Raw genomic sequence first — 19,889 nt, forward strand, 5'->3', positions numbered from 1 at the left:
AAATAAGAGAGGTTTAAGAATTGTTATCAATACTAGTAAGGCCTCGCTCCCAGTTGCGTTTAAAATGGACGAGTGCAATCCGATAAAACATCTGATTGCACTCGCACTGATGTTAAGCAATAGGACCGTACTCATCTGCTAGTTTTCCTGCATGAGAAAAAAATTGCAGCAGGCTATGATTGGCAAGTCTATGGGAACGTGTGAAACATCGGACTGCACTCAGATGACATCTGAGTGCAGTGCAACATAGACTCAAGCGGTGGAGAAGATGGAGAAATTAATCTCTCCTTCTCCACAACTGTGATTCGACTGTCGCATGCGAGAGACCTGGAGAACAGTAAATGACTCCGCTCGCAGCAGAGTGTCATTGGCATATAGTATCCGATGCTGTACACAATTAGGGTCGAGGCCTTGTAGCTAAAATTAGAAGAGCTGTAAAATTATGGGGAATATTTAAACACATGGCATAGGCATATCATGCGACATCTGCACTCCTAAAAAACTTTGTTGCCCATAGCAAGCAATCATTGCACAATATTTATTTTTGATAGCGCTACTGAAAATACACGCTGCACTGTGGGTTTGTCTGCTATGGGTAAGAGACTGCTTTTGTAAATCTGTGAAATAGCGCAACATATGTAACATCACTTATTTTAATTCTGTTAGCCATAAAAAGGTATTATAAAATAAGCTTATTGTTTTGTTTCTCCCACTGAGAGCAATAATTCTTTTCAATGCACAAAGAAATGCCAGCCAGTGTACATATGCCTTAGGGTGTGTCCACATTGTTTTGTTGTTGTTTTAGGCGTTTTTGGACAAACAAAAAGCTTTAATTAGAGTTTCTGATCCAAAGACTGTGTGAACATAATCTAATGGAATCTAGAACTGTTAACACTGTGCGCACTCCCTAATGTGGCTCAGATAAGTTAAATGACTGTCGGGTAAGGGGTACTTCTCCCATATCGAGATCGCTAGCGAGATTGCTGCTGAGTCACAGGTTTTGTGACGTAATAGGGGTCTCACCAGCGATCTCGTTGTGTGTGACACTAAGCAGCGATCTGGCCCCTGCTGTGAAATCGCTGATTGTAACACACTGTTCTGGTTTATTTTCTTCAAAGCCGATGTCCTGCTGGGCAGGACGCATAGCTGTGTTTGACACCTACCAACAACCTTCTATACAGGTCGCTGATCGTTACTGTGTGACATCTCACCAGCGACTTACCAGCGATCCTTATCTGTTCGCATCGTTTTTGGGATCGCTGGTAAGTCGTTAAATGTGATGGCGGCTTAACCCTATCTGGGCAATGCTGGTGAACACCCTCCACAAGGGATCTAGATTTAAAAGTAGAGTTGAGCAAAACGATTTGCAAGACCTTGGTCCAGTGGCCACCGGCACAGAGCATTGCAACTCCCTACTATGACCTCCCCAGGGCCTCTTCTGACTAGTAGGTCCTGTGATGCATTTCTGACTTTGCGGGGGGCTGCTAATCAGAAGAGCCTATGATACCTCAGGTAGTTGAAGATTACCAGTGAACTACCAACATGGCCGCTAGACAAGGTCCTGCACATCCTCCGCTCCATTCAAAGACCCTGTATTTTGCATGCTATAATCTGATTTGTAGTCCCAGCTTTTATCTATAAAGGGTATATTTCATTTTTGGCAAGCCTGCGCTTCAGCACAATTATAATTAACATCATTTGATGCAGCGGGATCCAAAGTAAACAAGCAGTCATCTGCTATTTTAATGAAAAGCTAATGATGTACAAGAATAGACATTTAACTAGTAAGGAACCAGATTTGATTTCTCAGTTCACAAACAAGGCATGTTTGTGACATCTTGGGAGTATACAACTCCTCTTCATACAGTGGACACAGCCATTTTAGGATTCCTGGGCTTTTATTATAGCCATTTCTGGGTGCCCAGCTTCTCTTCGCAGGTGCCTCAATTGCTTGCATGAGGTAATGTGAAAGTTCTGCTTCACTGCTGTGCAGGTATAGCTGTACTGTCATACGGTCAATCTTTTACTTCAGCTGTGCCCTCAAAATGGCAATAATAATAATTCCTACAATTAATGGCATTGGGCCTTTATCAATACTCAGAAAATACTGGAGTTGCCCATAGCAACCAATCAGAGCCCAACTTCTATTTTTTCCAGTCCTGTGAAGAATTGTAAGCTACACTCTAATTGGTTGCTATTGGCAGGGCGGCCATTTTTTCTATTACACAATGATTGGTCCATTGGCTCCTATATGTATAGACAGTATTAACACTAGAATAATCATGGCTATCTCAACTATATCATTAGCATTTTGAATGGCAGAAACGGTCACCTCAGTAAATGTTGTGTTTAGTGTGACATCTTCATTTGTCAGCCATGTTGGTCACTGTGTATGCGTGGCATTAGTGGAAACTAGAGAATATCACAGCTTTATGGTGCTGTTCAATGTAACAATCTATCCAATGTATTTACAGGCACCAGATTAGTATATAATCCTGGTGTATTTTGGGTGCTAGTTTTGATAATTTATGTGTGCTAAGAACTAGATTATAATTTTAAAATGTTAAAAAAATATTAAGTTGTAATGATAGAAGAGTGTTGTGTGGTGAAATGATCTGCAGCAATATAAAAAGCAATGGTCTGCGAGCGTTGACCTTCCAGCTATTGTGACACTACAACCCCCAGTAGGGTGGTATCTGTAGTGTCACAGCGGCTGGATGGGCACAAGCTGCAGGGCAACATAACAAGTACACTGTATATAGTAGTGGGATTGCGGACATCCTTTCAGTATATACGATGCATGTGCCTTTAGTCTTGTTTTTGCATGGATTTTCAATCACTTTAATTAGACAGGGTGAACGTCTGCGGTTCTCCAGTGAGAGCATCGTGCGAGTCCTTTTGAGATGTTTTTAACGCCTTAAACAAGGCAACAAACCAGCAACCGGCAGAGAGAGCGAGACAGAGCAAAAGAGGTTAAAGGCGACCATACAACCTGCATGTCATACAGCTGCCCTATAAGACAACATTGCAGAATCAAAAAAACGGACGGCACACGGACTGTCCTAGTGACACTCGTGTTTTACGGATATATTACCATACTGTATGATATTCAGTGGAACCTCGGATTACGAGCATAATTGGGTTCCGGGAGTGTGCTCTTAAACCAAGTTACTCTATCAAAGTGAATTTTCCCATAGGAAATAATGAAACAGAAACAATTCGTTCCACAACCCAAAAATATTTACTGCATTTATACATACGTATTACAGTAATACAAAATAATGTACTGTATTCATATTATTACAGTACACTACAGTAAAAAAAATAAAACTGCAGGTGAATTTACAATAGAATTGTTGGTGTGCGGGAGGTACACTATAGAGAAAAAAAATATATACTGTAAATGACAATTTAGTACAGTACAACACCCCCCAATTCTATTCTCCCCAAAGTAAGGGCAGAACTAAGCCAAATGTGGGGTAGGCATACAGCTCAGGCAATTACATTACAGTAAAAGCAATGTGCTGTACTGGTTAGTAGAAAGAACGTACAATACTGTATTTACAAATGTAAATTGATAGATACCGTGCTTTTCCAAAAAGAAGACCTCCCCCAAAAATAAGCCCTAGCAGGGATTATCAGCATTTTCTGAGAAAGGCTTAAATATAAGCCCTCTCCCGAAAATAAGCCCTAGTCGCAGATCTATAATGAAGTGTCCCTGCAGCTAAAAAAAAAGATAGATACTGCAGGACACTTCATTATACACAGCGGCACCCGACAATTACACTCACCCGACACTGAGCGGCAGGACCCGCACTCATCAGATCCCACTCACACACACATCTCACACACAGTCATATCGCACACAATCAGATTGCACTCGCAAACATCAAATCACACACACACACACACACACACTCACCTCATCCAGCGACACCGATCTTTTCTCGCCGGGAGAATCCTGAGAGGCAGTGCGGTGCAGCGCGACGAACAGGACCTGCGGCAGGACACGTGACATGCTCTCATTCCCTGCTGCCGTAAGTGCTGGATGTGGGGTGTGTGTGTGTGTCTGCAATCGGCTGTGTGTGCCTGTGATAGGCTGTGTGTGCCTGAGATCTGCTGTGTATGTGTGCGCGCGCACCTGTGTTTTTCTGCGATCGGCTGTGTTTTTCTGCGATCGGCTGTGTGTGCCTGTGATCGGCTGTGTGTGTGTGTGTGTGTGTGCGCGCGCCTGTGATCGGCTGTGTGTGTGTGTGTGTGAGATCTGCTGTGTGTGTCTGGGATCATCTGTGCGTGTCAGCTAGCAGCAGGGTAGGACGGCATGCAGCACCGACCAGAGATCACAGGAGGACCTGGGAACCACGCAGACGTCCTGGTCTGGTGAGTATGAGTCTCCTGGGAAGTGTGTGTGGGGGGGGGGGGGTCTGCTTTTTTGGGAGGTAAACTTACCCCCAACCGTGTTTCTCCAAGAATAAGAGCTCCTCCAAAAATAAGCCCTAGTGCTTTTTTGGGGGCAAAAAAAATACAAGACAGTGTCTTATTTTTGGAAAAACACTGTATGCTATATAGTATATACTGTACTGTACAATGGTATACCGTACATATAGTTACCTCCAGAGGGGGTCAGTGCGCGGTGAAAGGACGGTATCGGAAGTGTGCACGGTATCTGCTCTTATTGAAAATCGGTGCTCTTAAACTAAGTTACAAGTTTGTAAAAAGCTTTGCTTGTCTTGCAACTCGCTCTCAAACCAAGTTACTCTTAATCCAAGGTTCCACTGTAATTCATAGCCCTGTAAATGATTGAATAATAGTTGCGGAGAAAAAAAACGCATGACATACGGATTCTTAGTGAGAATATTCGCACACTTGCATGACATGCAGAATGACATACACATGACACTCGTTTCACTTTTTTGAATGAGAATGATTTTCATTTTCTTTTGTTAATACACCAGTGTGAGTAAACCGTAAAGTGATCTCAGCTATATCATTCTGTGCTCCTGAGAAGAATCATCCTGATTGGGAAGTTGGAAATCCAACTGCCACAATGTCACAAGTGCGTGCAGCTGCACCCTGTAAGGCGTTTTTTTCTGCGTTTTCTTTTCTGCAGCAAAACCCAATCTCTTGGCAGAAAATAAATCTGCATTTTTTTTTTGGCCGTGTTTTGGATGTCATTTTCTCTACAGTAAATGTGTAAATAGTTTGTCACCAAACACGGAGCAAAAAATGCACTGCTGCATTTTTTTCACTCATTGCTGTCAATGGTGAAAAAAGCAAGAAAACTTTAAAAAAAAACAAAAAACCGCAGCAGCCTTCAATTTGTCAGGAAAAAAAGCAAATATGGGTGTATGAGATTTCTAGAATGTCATAAGTTTTGCTGGTAGTGTAAGGGTATGTGCGCACGTTGCTTTTTACCTGCTTTTTACCTGCTTTTTTGCTGCTTTTTCTTCTGCGCTGTTTAATGCCAAAATGGATGTGTTCTTCTATTCAAGCAAAGTCTATGGGAATTTGGGTTTCTTGTTCACACTATGTTGTTCAAAATGCTGCCTTTTTGTGGCAGAACTTTGGTCAAAAACTCAGCTTTTCAAAGAAGCAGCATGTCAATTGTTTTTGCCATTTGGGTTTTGCACTGCAAAGCTGAGTTTTTGACCAAAGTTCTGCCACAAAAAGGCAGCATTTTGAACAACAAAAGTGTGAACAAGAAACCCAAATTCCCATAGACTTTGCTTGAATAGAAGAACACATCCATTTTGGCATTAAACAGCGCAGAAGAAAAAGCAGCAAAAAAGCAGGTAAAAAGCAACGTGCGCACATACCCTTAGGCTGCTTTCTTTCCTCCGGTTTTTCCTGTGCGGCACAATCCGGCGCGTTGCAGAAAAACCGCAACCGTTTTTGTTTTTGCCGCCGGTTGCGTTTTTTTTTTGCACAGACTTTCATTAGTGCCGGATTGTGCCGCATGGACTTGTATTCGGTCCGGTTTTTGCCGCATGCGGCAGATTTAGCCGATGCGGCTGCCGGATGGAATGTTGCCTGGCACGTTTTTTTGTCCGGCAAAAAAAAAAAAACATCGCATCGGGTCACATCCGGCTGATGCGGCGCGATTTGCAATGCATGCCTATGGACGCCGCATGCGGCGTCCTGTGGCAAACACTGCAGCCGGCCGCTGCATGCGGTTTATTCCACTGCACATGCTCAGTAGCCGGACGGGCCGCATGTCAAAAATTTATGCAAAGGATGCGGTATTGTTGCCGCATCCGTTGCATAGGTTTTAGGCTATGTGCGCACTTACCGGATTTTGCCGCGGATTTTCCGCGGATTTGCTGCTTGTTTCGCTGCAGAAAATGTTCATAACATCTCTGCAGTGAATCACCAGCAAATCCTATGGAGAAAAAAAAATCCTGTGCGCACTAGGTAGAATTTGACAGCTGCATGTTTTGCTGCGGAAATCCCGCAGCAAAAACAAGTGCATGTCACTTCTTTTCCGCAGGTAGCTGCGGGTTTTCCCTAATCTAATGTAAAAATCACGCAGGGAACAGCTTGCGGAAAAACCGCACCAAATCCGCACCAAATCCGCAACAAAACGCGACAATCCGCATGCGGATTTTAGTGCGGAATTTGGTACGGATTTTTTCCGCAGGTGATAGCATCTTTGAGAGCCTGCGGAATTTACGCAAGGAAATTTCATTTCCCAGTGCGCACATAGCCTTAGAGCTGCATTGGCCGGCTCTGCTAAAACCGGATGTGTGAAAGCAGCTTTTTTTTTTTTTTAGCGTGGATTTGCGTAAAACCATTGGGAAAAAAAAACATGCAAGAAAACACCATGTGTGAACATAGCCCATAGCTTTGTAGTAGCCATTCCCAGCACTACCATGTTACCCCATTAGCACTACATTCTTAGATGGTGGCTATAGCTGGCGTCCAGGCTCCGTCCTACAAAGCCTTAACCTGTCACTCTCTATCAGAGCTCTTTCTGCCCTCGGTAGTGTATCTGTCAGTGTATGCGTAGTTGATGATCTGTTATTAATAAGCATAGTGCAATTAGATGTATTAAATTCATCCCTGAGTGTTGGAGGGGGGTGAAGCCTTTTAACCCATTCTATGCCTTACAACAAAACATCTTATGGAGATGAGATGAAAATGGGGTTCTGCCAGGCTCTTTAATAATGAGAAGTGAGATATTTGCTGTCTAGCCGTTCTGTCTTCTTGCCTGTGTAGCGACCTCCTTCCAGTGAAGAGGGTCATAAATGAGTTTATATGCTGATATATATGTAACCCTGTCACCGCCACCACATAAAGTTGCACTCGCGTGGCAGTTAAAGGGTTACGTCAGTTTGTCTTCTCCCTCTTAGAGGGAATAGAGTTGAATCCTAACTATAGTGTGTTCGCTATTGTGTGAGTTTGGGCGATAATGTGTTATCACTAGTGGGTACAGACTGAATATAGATCATATATCTTTGGATGGCTGTATGTGGTTTAATATATTTAATTTGTATTTTATTTTTTTTCGAGGTGAGCCTGTTAAATTGTAACATGTCATTGACTAAAAAAAAAATATAAAAGGATAAAATGCAAAGAATTAAAGTACTACTTAATGCTATGTATTGTCTGTTTATTGATGGTGGTGTCGTCATCCACTTGGATTATACAATGGTGCCTGTCATCCCAATGTGAACGCATCCGATTACAGACAACTCCCACAATACTCACACTGCCATTTTCCACACCAGTCATCTGATTGGTATTCCGAACAGTTAAAGGACGGTACATGATTGGAAAAACTGGTTTGTCAGAAACATGGCCAAACCTTGGGGTTGTGATATTTCATATCCACTCCAATGAAATAAATAGTTAAGCAACAATACCGCACACAAGTTGGGGAACCTAATGATACTATTAGGGTTTGTTCACATGTAACATTTTTTTTGTGCATAATTTTATAAAATCACATTTCAAGAAAGCTTGAAAAAAAAAAAAAAATTACATCTTTAATTGCAGAAACCCAGTATTTATGCAGTAAAAATGTATAAAAAAAAAAAAAGTGCTTCAAATATATCAAAATTACAATCATAGCAGATTGCTACAAAATATGAAGATTCTATAAAATCGAGCATAAATAATATTCAACTTCATAAAAAGGAACTATTAGACTCCAGAACCATGAAGATCTAGTACCCTGCGGCCAGCACTATGGGGACCTCACTGCCCGGACTACTGCCAGCATGAATCGGAGGTCAGCAGAGTTCAGAGTAAAGCATACACGGCTGCAACACCACATCCTGTCTCCGATTTATGCTGCCTTTGATTTAGGTAAAAGGAATCTGATTTTGGGTTATTTTTTAATTTGTGTATATGAAATAAGCACTAGAGGTGGAACAAGACTAGCGTTTCATACGCTGGTTAAAATAATACAACCTAGTATAAAAACAATGAACAAATACCCTGCAGTATACACTAATAACATTATATGTGCATGCTTGTTTACAGCTTTGCTTTCTTCGTGCCCTCCACCTTCTTAATCTGTGTACCCTGGCTTTTGCAAAACACAGTCAGGCCTAGTTCCTGCTCTGCCCCATAGAATTTGAGGCCTGTTGGCACATGGCGGAGGTGAGAGTTAGGGTATGTGCGCACGTTGCTTTTTACCTGCTTTTTACCTGCTTTTTTGCTGCTTTTTCTTCTGCGCTGTTTAATGCCAAAATGGATGTGTTCTTCTATTCAAGCAAAGTCTATGGGAATTTGGGTTTCTTGTTCACACTATGTTGTTCAAAATGCTGCCTTTTTGAGGCAGAACTTTGGTCAAAAACTCAGCTTTTCAAAGAAGCAACATGTCAATTGTTTTTGCCATTTGGGTTTTGCACTGCAAAGCTGAGTTTTTGACCAAAGTTCTGCCACAAAAAGGCAGCATTTTGAACAACATAGTGTGAACAAGAAACCCAAATTCCCATAGACTTTGCTTGAATAGAAGAACACATCCATTTTGGCATTAAACAGCGCAGAAGAAAAAGCAGCAAAAAAGCAGGTAAAAAGCAACGTGCGCACATACCCTTAAAGTCCATCCTGCTTGAGTACACCTTGTCATGGTTGGATGGCTTTTGTTTTGATACAAAAAAACAAGACAAAACCAATTACTTACCGGTAATGCGTTTGTTTCGGAATCCATGACAGCACCATGGAGAGAGGGGATCCACTCTTCAAAGACAGGAAACCTACTGGATAGAAGGGCGATACCTGTCACGCATCAGTTGGTCTACAGAGTGTGACTGGACCTCCGAACTGGCAGAATTAAACTTATATACACATTCACCACTAAACACCCCCCCGCCATAATTATTAGACGACCCCACAGAAAGAAATACTGATCACCCGTAAAAGTAAGGGCAGGAATATAAGGGTGCAGTCAATGGTTCTGAAAACACACATTACGGGTGAGTAATTCAGGGAGGGACCAGTCTGCAGAATCATTCTATCAAAGGTGAGATCAAAGGAGGAAGACAAATCCAGTCTGTAGTGTCTATAAAAGGTAGAGAGAGACGACCATGTTGCTGCCTTACTAGTTTGTTCTATGGACAGATCTCACCTCTCCGCCCAGGATGTTGCCATGGCTCTTATAGAATGAGTTTCTCAACCCCTCTGGAGCAACCATACTGGACAAAGCGAAGGCCAAATGAATAGCCTCCTTAATGCTTCTGGCTAAAATACTTTTAGATACCCCAAGTCCCTTTCTATAACTCCTGAAGAAGACAAAACAACGACCTATCAACTCACCAGGATTCCGTAACCAACAAGTAGTGAACAAGGCACCTTCTAACGTTCAGAGTATATAACCTCTCTTCCATGTGATTACTAGGCCAGTCACAAAAGGACGGAAGAATGACCACCTGAGACCTATGCAATATAGAAACTACCTTGGGAAGATATGCTGGACCAGGTCTCAAAATGACCATATCTTCTCAAACGAGTAAAAGAAAGATCCACTGATAAGGCCTGAATGTCAATAATCCTACAGGCTGATGTTAAGGCCACTGGGAAGACTGTCTTCAGGGAGAGGAGCTTAATGGATGTAGAGTCTAAAGGGGGCTTTACACGCTGCGACAGCGCTAGCGTTCGCACCCGCCCCCGTCGTTTGTGCGTCATGGGCAAATCGTTGCCAGTGGCGGTCAAACTCTGCTACCCGTCACACGTACTTACCTTCCTAACGACGTCGCTGTGGCCGGCAAACAGCCTCTTCTCTAAGGGAGCGGTTCGTGCGGCGTCACAGCGACGTCACACGGCAGCCGTCCAATAGAAGCGGAGGGGCGGAGAGGAGCCACAGGAAAGTCACGGCCACCTCGTTGCCGGAGGACGCAAGTACAGTGTTGTTCGTCGTTCCTGGGGTGTCACACGTAGCGATGTGTCCTGCGTCCAGAACAAGGAACGATATTTGGGAAATGGACGACGTGTACTCACAGCAAAAAAGGGGCAACCAGTCCAGTTAGCCCAGGCCAACACATCTAATGCACAAACAGGATGCAGACAAACCTCTCAATATGATGGACACTTCACAATAATTTTTGGGGGAGATTTTCTCCTCATTTTGTTGCTATTTTTGATATTTATATCCGTGTAGGGACCTGCAAGCATGAGGATCCGTGATGAGGATTGCAGGCTTATGTACATTGGCCAATTTACTAACTAATACCTCATATATATATATTTGATATATTTTTTGCACTTTTTTATACGGGGTGCAGCCAGGCCTCTTAATACAGGCCGTGCATAGTGGAGTTTCTGTCCCTTGTGTGCTGCACTGAGTAGTGTCCTGTCCTAATCTAATAGTAAGGGCGTGATAATAGGTTGCTGGCTGGACACCATGCACATATAAGTGTGAACAGCACCCCCTGCGCGCCACCAGGGCCGGCTCCAGGTTTTTGTGGGCCCCGTGCGGAAGAGTCTCAGTGGGCCCCATCCACACACAGACACGCACATACACAGATATGTACACATACAGGCATATGTACATATACATATTTGAAGACAACCTCACAAAAATATTTCTAAACACACAAATCTATACAGAGTCATATCCAGTGACATACATAGATACACATTATAAATGCATGCAGACACATTCCCGTATGTCTCCATCCAGCTCCTCCTGGGCATGTGGCTGTGCTGCATGATGGTCATCACTATCAGACATGGCCACATACAGTGCACACCGACACTGCTGTATATGTATATACATCACAAGTGGGGCTGGAAGCTACAATATATACATCGCAGGAGGAGCAAGGGGGCATAGACATTACTGGAGGGCATAGATGTTACTGGAGTAGCAAACAGCTCTGGGGGTATACACATTACTGGGGTGGGTTGTATAGTGCTCTGGGGGGCTGCACAGATGGTTATGGGGGGGCACACTCACAGCTCTGATCCATACATACACACTCACACAGCTCTGCTCCACACAGACACGCACTTGGCTCTGCTCCACACAGACACGCACTCGGCTCTGCTCCACCCAGACACGCACTCTGCTCTCCTGCACCAGACACGCACTCGGCTCTGCTCCACCCAGACACGCACACGGCTCTGCTCCACACAGACACGCACTCGGCTCTGCTCCACACAGACACGCACTCGGCTCTGCTCCACACAGACACGCACACGGCTCTGCTCCACACAGACACACACACACACAGTTGTAGTTATCTCCTTACAATGCAGGGTGTTGTAGCTTATGATGGGACATCTGAGAAATGTGTGTGCACACACGGCTCTGGGGGGCCCAAACACACAGCTCTGGGGGCCAGGACATACATCTCCGGAGGGGGAGCCAGGACATACCTCTCGGAGGGGGGGGAAACCCATACAACTCACTGGGGCCATACAGTGGGGGGGCGGGGACTCAGGGCACATACAGATCGGGTGGGGCGGAGGGGTGTAGAACATACCGCTCAAAATTACTGGTGGAGAGGGGGCCCACACAGCGCCGGAGGCAGTGCTGTGCTGGGGGACGCTGGCTGGCACTGACTGCACCTCCTTCATCTGTGCTGTGGAACTGGAGCAGGATGTCGCCGCCGTAGCTCCGCCCACACATGAAGTTCACACCAGGAGGATGCAGCACCTTAAAAGGGACGGCAGCCTCAGTTTTCTGCCGAGGACTGCGGACCCCGGCACTCGCGAGTGGGCCCCCCGGCTGTCCAGGGCTCCGGCATTTGCCCGGGTTTGCCAGGTGCTGACGCCGGCCCTGCGCGCCACTAGTGTGCAATTTACCTTGCACCTGTGAAGTGTCCATCATGTTGAGAGGTTTGCATAATGTTTGTGCATTAGATGTGTTGGCCTGGGCTAACTGGACTGGTTGCCCTTTTTTGCTGTGAGTATATCCAATTTTTGGGGGAGTTTTTCTCCTCTTTTTGTTGCTATTTTTGAAATGGACGTGTCAACAATCAACGATTTGGTGAGTATTTTACATAGTTAGCGGTCGCTCGTATGTGTTACACACAACGACGTTGCTAATGAGGCCGGATGTGCGTCACGAATTCCGTGACCCCCAACGACATCTCATTAGTGATGTTGTTGCGTGTAAAGCCCCCTTAAGGGTTCGAAAGTGGATTTTGTCATTGCTGTTAAAACCAAATTCAAATCCCACAGAGGTAACAATGACCTGTAAACAGGACTTGATCTAGAGGAGGTTTTAATAAAACAGGACACCCAATGGTTGCTAGCTACTTCACAGTTATAAAGGGCCACTAGAGCTAATACCTGAACCTTAAGTATACTAGTAGAGAGACCCTGCTCTAAACGTTTTTGAAGGAATTCTAGTATGGAGTTAACTGGGACCCCCTCTTCCAGCTTAGTATCTAAGGTGGACAAGAATTTTCTCCATGTTCTACCATTTATATTAATGGCGACTGCTTTCCTTCTTTGAAGCAAGGTAGTAATTAGGCTACGAGAAAACCCTTTCTTAATAACGGCCTCTCAAATTCCATGCAGTTAAATGAAGGCTATCCACTAGCAGGTGTTGAACTAGCCCCTCAGAGAGCAGGTTCGGTTCTTCCGGCAATACCCAAGGATCAATAACGGACATTATCCTTAGCCAGACGAACAATGGTCTTTTCGGCCAGAATGGTGCTATTAAGATAACCATTGCTCTGTCCTGTTTGCTCTTCCTCAGGACTGTTGGGATAAGAATCACTGATGGGAAGGAATGCATATGCTAGGTTGACGCTCCTTTTGGCCATGAAGACGTCCACCACCTGAGGATGTTCTCTGGGATATAGAGAACAGAACTTTTTCAACTTCTTGTTTTGTCGGTTTGTGAATAGGTCTACTTTTGGTAGACCCCACAAGTTCATAATCTGACGCATTCCCCTTGCAGCTTGATATAGATCCACCTTGTAGTTCTCCTTCCCCTTCCCCTGTTAAAGAGAGAAGGTGATTCTCCACCAAAGTGTCCAGTTAGTTACTTCCATCAAGGTACTGGAACGAGTTCCCCCCAGATAATTCAGATAAGCCACTCTGACAGATTGTTTGAGAGGATTTTTATGTGACAGCCCTGTAAGGAGGCCAAGAGTCCTTTTATGGCATATTCCATCGCTAGCAATTCTTTCATGTTTGAAGAAGCTGATCTTACTGTTCCTGTCCAATCTCTCTGTAGCAGGTGATCGTGTAAATGGGCCTCCCATCCATGGGACTCACATTTGTAGTCACTACTATGAGATCCAGGACATCCAGGGGACTCGTGTGGCCAGATTTTCCATATCCAACCACCAACAAAGTGACTGGATTGTTAATGGTGAAAAATCAAATGCTCTTCCAGGTGGCCATCTAAGGCGACCTCATTCCGTAGTATATCTCACTACAATCTCCTAGTATGAAGCTGGGCCTATTACACAGCCGGTATGCTAGAGGTAAAGGAACCCAATAGTGACAATCTCCCTCCTGAGGGACATAGTGGGAAGCATTTTTGCCCTGGAGATCTGAATGTGTACTCTGTCCATTTTGAGACTTCTGGAAGTCCACATTCCTGAGTCCTGGGAGTCCAGTATTAGGCCCAGAAAAACTTTTCTTCTTAGCGGCTCTAACTTTGATTTTTTTCAGATTCAAATGCCTAGATTTTGTAAAGTGGCACACACCACTTGTAGCAGGATGTTGCAGTGATGACTCAAACTTCCTATAATCAGAAAGTCGTTTAGATAAGGGATTATCCCTTTCACTGGCAGGTTCTGCTATTAACTTAGTAGCCCCTCAAATTTTTACTAACAGGCTGAAGGGAAGGGCTCTGTATTGGAAGTGTCTTGTCTTCCCCTCCTCAAATAAAGCTACCATGAGGAATTTTTGAAACTCTGCATTTATTGGCACGTGATAGTACAAGTCTTTCAGATCCAGGACCACCATGTAACCATCTGGGAATACCAATACCATCTTTATTGTTGATCTTATGGACTCCATTTTGAAAGTCTGGACCTTAAGAAATCCGTTCAGACATCTTAAGTTTATTATTGTCCGGACTAACTCATCTGTTTTTTTTTTTTTATCAAGAAAAGAGGGGAATAAAATCCCTTCCTCTCTCTTACACTTTGACTTCCAAGAGGACAAACTTATCAACCAGATTGAGAACCTCTGACTGCAGAGCCAGCTGTTCCTCTTCAGAAGCACGAGTGAGGAGGTGTAAGGATGAACCTCTGCGGGGGAACAACCCGTAACTCCATCTTTAACCTGAACATAAAACCACTGTTCCTTCTCTTCTGTTCCCACCTTCCCTCCCGATCTCTAGGGGGTTTACTCCAACCAGCTCTGCTCCTTCAAATTGAAATTTTATAAGATAGAAAGGACACATTCGGAAAGCCCCCTTCTTTTTGTCACCTGCCTTCTCCAAGATATCATCCAACACCGGTCCGAAAAGGAATTTATACTCACACGGAATAACACACAATTTAGCTTGCATATCCCCAGGCCAACACTTTAACCAGGGGACTCTACGGCCTGAGTTAGATAAGGAAGCCGATCTAGCCACCAGTCTTGCAGAATCAGCCAAAGCAGAAGACAAAAAAGCTGCTGCCCCACGCATCAAGGTAAGGGCTCATGCGCACGTAACTGCTGAATATTCTGCAGCGATTTGACAGCACATGTGCATAATGGATGCAGTTTTTCTGCACAAAAAAAGCCGATTTCATGCGCTATGGCTGCTGCCCCCCCATAGACAGAGTGTGAACTGCATCCAAGACAGAGTGGTAGCTGCATCCATAGCGCATGGAATAATTGACATGCTCATTTTATGAACGCACGGATTTGGGTCAAAATTTTAGTACCCAAATCGCTGCGTTCATAAAAGCAACATGCGCACGATTCATGCACAATCTTCATAGATTGTGCAGGGGACGCATGACGCATGCATTTACGCTGCAGTGCAATACGCAGCGTAAATGCATGCAATTACGCAACGTGCGCATGAGCCCTAATAGTGGTCAATATATTATCTCTAGCAACCTTGTTTTTAAATTCATGTTCCAGATGATCTGACCAGACCATGAGTGATCTGGTAGTGCATGTTACAGAAATGGCTGGCTTCAGGGCATCTGCTGAAGACTCCAACGTACCCCTAAGAAAGCTGTTTGCCTTCCTATCTAGGAGATCTTTGAGAACCCCAATATCCTCGAAGGACAAGTCAAACCTCTTCGATGCTTTCGAGATAACCACATCTAACTTTGGTGCTTTATCCCAGGATGATGTTGTGGCTTCATCAAAAGGGTACTTTAATTTAAAGGACGATGGCAGGGACCCCTTTTTTTCAGGCTTTTTCCATTCCCTTGTAATCAGGGCCTGAACCTCTTCATTAACCGGAAAAGTCCAATGTTTTTTCTGATCTAGGCTCCCAAACATAATATCCTGGACAGTCTTGTGGGTATTCTCTTCAACTAACCCCATAGTAGACTTCACCGCTTTAACCCTGGGAAAGGTATCTCAAGGAGTTTTTGACTTACGCAGTAATGATTGACCTCTGCTCCGCAGTAAAGTTTCCTCACTTACAGTTTGTTCTATTCATTGTCAAGGTATTTCAGGGCAGAAATTGGTCAATCCTATTTTACATAGGGCTCATTTCCTGTTTGTCGTCTCAGAAACACTTCCTAGGTCTTTCCTAATAAAAAGAAAAAAAAATCCTATTATAAAGGTCAACTTTCCTGAAGATCGCTTAAACTCAGATGTAATCAAGGTCCGGGATTAGGAGGAAGAACCAGATTGCTTGAAGGGTTTCCTCTGGAGGCCGAAGAGCCTTCTTGCTTAGGTTCCACATTACTGCAACTGTGGCTTCGTTGGTTAGTTCTGCTGACACTACAAGCAGATCCTCTGGAGCGCGTACTACCACGGTGCTGATGAGGCTGATGCCGAGGCTTCTACTGCATCTGTTGCAGCTGCTCCTGCTCAGACTGCTCCATCTCCCAGATACGAGGGACAAGGCTGGATCTGAAAAGTCATGTTGCTGGCGGTCAGACCACATTTTAAATGTGGGACCTGCCAGGGACAGCCCCATCCCACCTCCTCCGCTCCTATCCCAGAAGTGGAATACTACTACGCTGATGACGGGGCTGATCCTGAGGCTTCCACTGCATCTGCTGCTGTTGCAGCTGCTCCATCTCCCAGATATGCGGGACAAGGCCGAAATGGAAAAGCTGCGCTGCTGGCGGTCAGCCCACATTTTAAATGCAAGATCTGCCAGGGACAGTCCCATCCGCCCCATGCCATCTCCTCGGGTCCTACCCCGGAAGTGGAATACACCTCTAGGTCAATGTCACAGGCACACACGTCATCAGGGTGCTCCAAAGTGCACACGCACCCTGCGCATGCACAGCGCAGCCGCTGCTCACCAGCAAGAATGGTGTCGGTGCATGTCATCGCTAGCCAGTGAAGGCCCACCGCGGCTTTGCCAGGACCTTGCACCAGCTGTGGCAAGGACGGAGTCACTGCCTGCATCAGTCTGCCCAGGCCTGGGACTGCTTAATTTTCACACTGCCATCTTCAGAGAGGTTCCCCATCAAGGAAAGGAAACTAACTGATGCATGGGAGAAGTACTGCCCTTTTATTTAGTAAGTTTCCTGTCCTTGAAGAGTGGATCCCCCCTCTCCGTGGTGCTGTCATGGGTTATAAAAAAAAAAAAAAAAGTCAACTAAGTACCAAATGGTTTATACATGCAGTACTACTATGTAGTTAGATCCAGAAATATTTGTACAGTGACATGTTTTGGCATTTTAGCTGTTGACAAAAACATATGCAAGATACAGTTATATATAATCAATATGGTCTTAAAGTGCAGACTCTCAGCCTTAAAGGGAACCTGTCATCAGAAATTTCGCCCAAAAGCTAAAAGCTTCCCCCTCTGCAGCTCCTGGGCTGCATTCTAGGAAGGTCCCTGTTATTATTGTGCCCCATGTGAGACCAAAATAAAGCCTTTATAAAGTTCTACCTTTTTGTATGCAGCTTCTGTAAATGTGTCACGGGGGCGGGCTCTCTGCCGTCCGTTATTCTGCCTCCTGGTCCTGTATGCCGCCCCCATCGCTCCTTTCCATATCTGATGCACCGCCCACTGCTCCAGCCATCCCCACGCATGCCCAGTGCCAGTCTCACAGGACTGAGCAGTGTGAACGCTGGTGACGTGTGCGCAGGCAAGTGATTATGGACGGGACTGTGACTGTTATCAGCAAGTACCCGGCCATAATCTCGTGAGCGCGCAAACCTCTCCAGCATTCACACTGAGCTCAGTGTAGATGCTAGACTGTATGGGCTGCTTCCAGGGATGACGTCCCTTTGTCATGTGATAGGGGCGTGTTCGAAATACTATCACATGACAAAGGGACGTCATCCCTGGAAGCAGCCCATACAGTCTAGCATCTACACTGAGCTCAGTGTGAATGCTGGAGAGGTTTGCGCGCTCACGAGATTATGGCCGGGTACTTGCTGATAACAGTCACAGTCCCGTCCATAATCACTTGCCTGCGCACACGTCACCAGCGTTCACACTGCTCAGTCCTGTGAGACTGGCACTGGGCATGCGTGGGGATGGCTGGAGCAGTGGGCGGTGCATCAGATATGGAAAGGAGCGATGGGGGCGGCGTACAGGACCAGGGGGCAAAATAACGGACGGCAGAGAGCCCGCCCCCGTGACAGATTTACAGAAGCTGCATACAAAAAGGTAGAACTTTATAAAGGCTTTATTTTGGTCTCACATGGGGCACAATAATAACAGGGACCTTCCTAGAATGCAGCCCAGGAGCTGCAGAGGGGGAATCTTTTAGCTTTTGGGCGAAATTTCTGATGACAGGTTCCCTTTAAAGGGAACCTGTGGGATGCAATATGCAACCAGAACCATGAGCAATTCTGGGTGCATATTGCTAATCCCTGCCTATCTGTCCTAGGCTTTAGTAGCATACATAAAGAGATCTTTAGAAAAAGTATTTATAAAGGTCCTTTATGAGATGCTAATGCGTGCAGGGACTAGTCGCAGGGCCGTTATTTCCTGCGCTCATTCCGCCCTCTCAGCATGCCCACAGGGGGCTATTCAATGCTCATTGCCTCAAGTCATCAGTGGTGACGCACGTACCTGTGTCCGCTGTCCCTGCCGATCAGAATGCCCAGCACTTCCAGTCAAACGCACTATGATGACTTCTCCGCATGACCGGAAGTGCTGAGAACTGTTGACACAGGTACGTGCATCACCGCTGATGACACTGGCATTGAATAGCATGTTAGCATGGTAGCATTGCCACAGGGACGTGCTAAGAGGACGGAATAAGCGCAGAAACTAACACCCTTGCGACGAGTCCCTGTGCTCATTAGCATATCATATCTTTATAAATACGTTTTCTAAAGATCTCTTTATCTGTGCTACTAGATACAGGGACAGTTAGGCAGGGATTAGCAATATGCACTCAGAACTGCTCGTGGTTCTGGGTACATATTGCACCTGAAAGGTTCCCTTTAAGTTGAGAGTATTCACATCCTAAATTAAGTAAGGCTATGTGCCCACATTGCGTTCTGTCCCTGCAGAAATTTCTGCAGCGATTTGAACAGCACACATGCGCTTCAAATCGCTGCAGAAACAGTGCGTACTGAAAAGCAGATTTCATGCGCTCTGGATGCAGCCCCTGTCATAGACAAAGCGGGTGCTGCATGCAAAGCGCACAAAAAAAGTGACATGTCACTTCTTAGAACGCAGCGCTTCGGCAGCAGCCGAAGCGCTGTGTTCTAATACGCCACGTGGGCATGGATTAGGCACAATCTTCATGGATTGTGCTAGGGACGCAGGACGCATGCAGTTACGCTGCAGTGCAGAACGCAGCGTAACTGCATGAAAATACGCTACGTGGGCACATAGCCTTAGACTTTAAAAATTACAGCTCTTTAATATGACTCTTTTTTTCAAGAGACCAGCAGTTGAACTAGATGGACCTAGGTCTTTTTTTCAACCTAAGTAACTATGTAACAGTAATTGGACAATCACCTCAAAAACATGTTCATGGGCTGCTTAGGCTATTCCCTCATTAATCCATCATCAATTAAACAGATAAAAGATCTGGAGCTGATTCCAGGTGTGGCATTTGGAAGCTATTGCTGTTAACCCACAACATGTGGTCAAAGGAGCTTTCAATAAAAGAGAAACAGACCATCATTTGGCTGAAAAAACAAAAATAAAAGAAACAGAAATTTTAGGAGTGGCCAAACCAAGTTTGGTACGTTCTGCAAAAAAAAAAATAAAAAAAAATATGCAGTGATGAGCTTGGGAACTCAAAAAGGCCTGGATGTACACAGAAGACAACAGTAGTGGATGATATCAGAATCTTTTCTACGGCGAAGAAAAACACCTTCAGAACATCCAAGTGAAGAACACTATCCAGACAGAAGGTGTTTCAGTGTCT

Source organism: Anomaloglossus baeobatrachus, chromosome 5 (assembly GCF_048569485.1).
Source record: "Anomaloglossus baeobatrachus isolate aAnoBae1 chromosome 5, aAnoBae1.hap1, whole genome shotgun sequence".
Classification (NCBI taxonomy): domain Eukaryota; kingdom Metazoa; phylum Chordata; class Amphibia; order Anura; family Aromobatidae; genus Anomaloglossus; species Anomaloglossus baeobatrachus.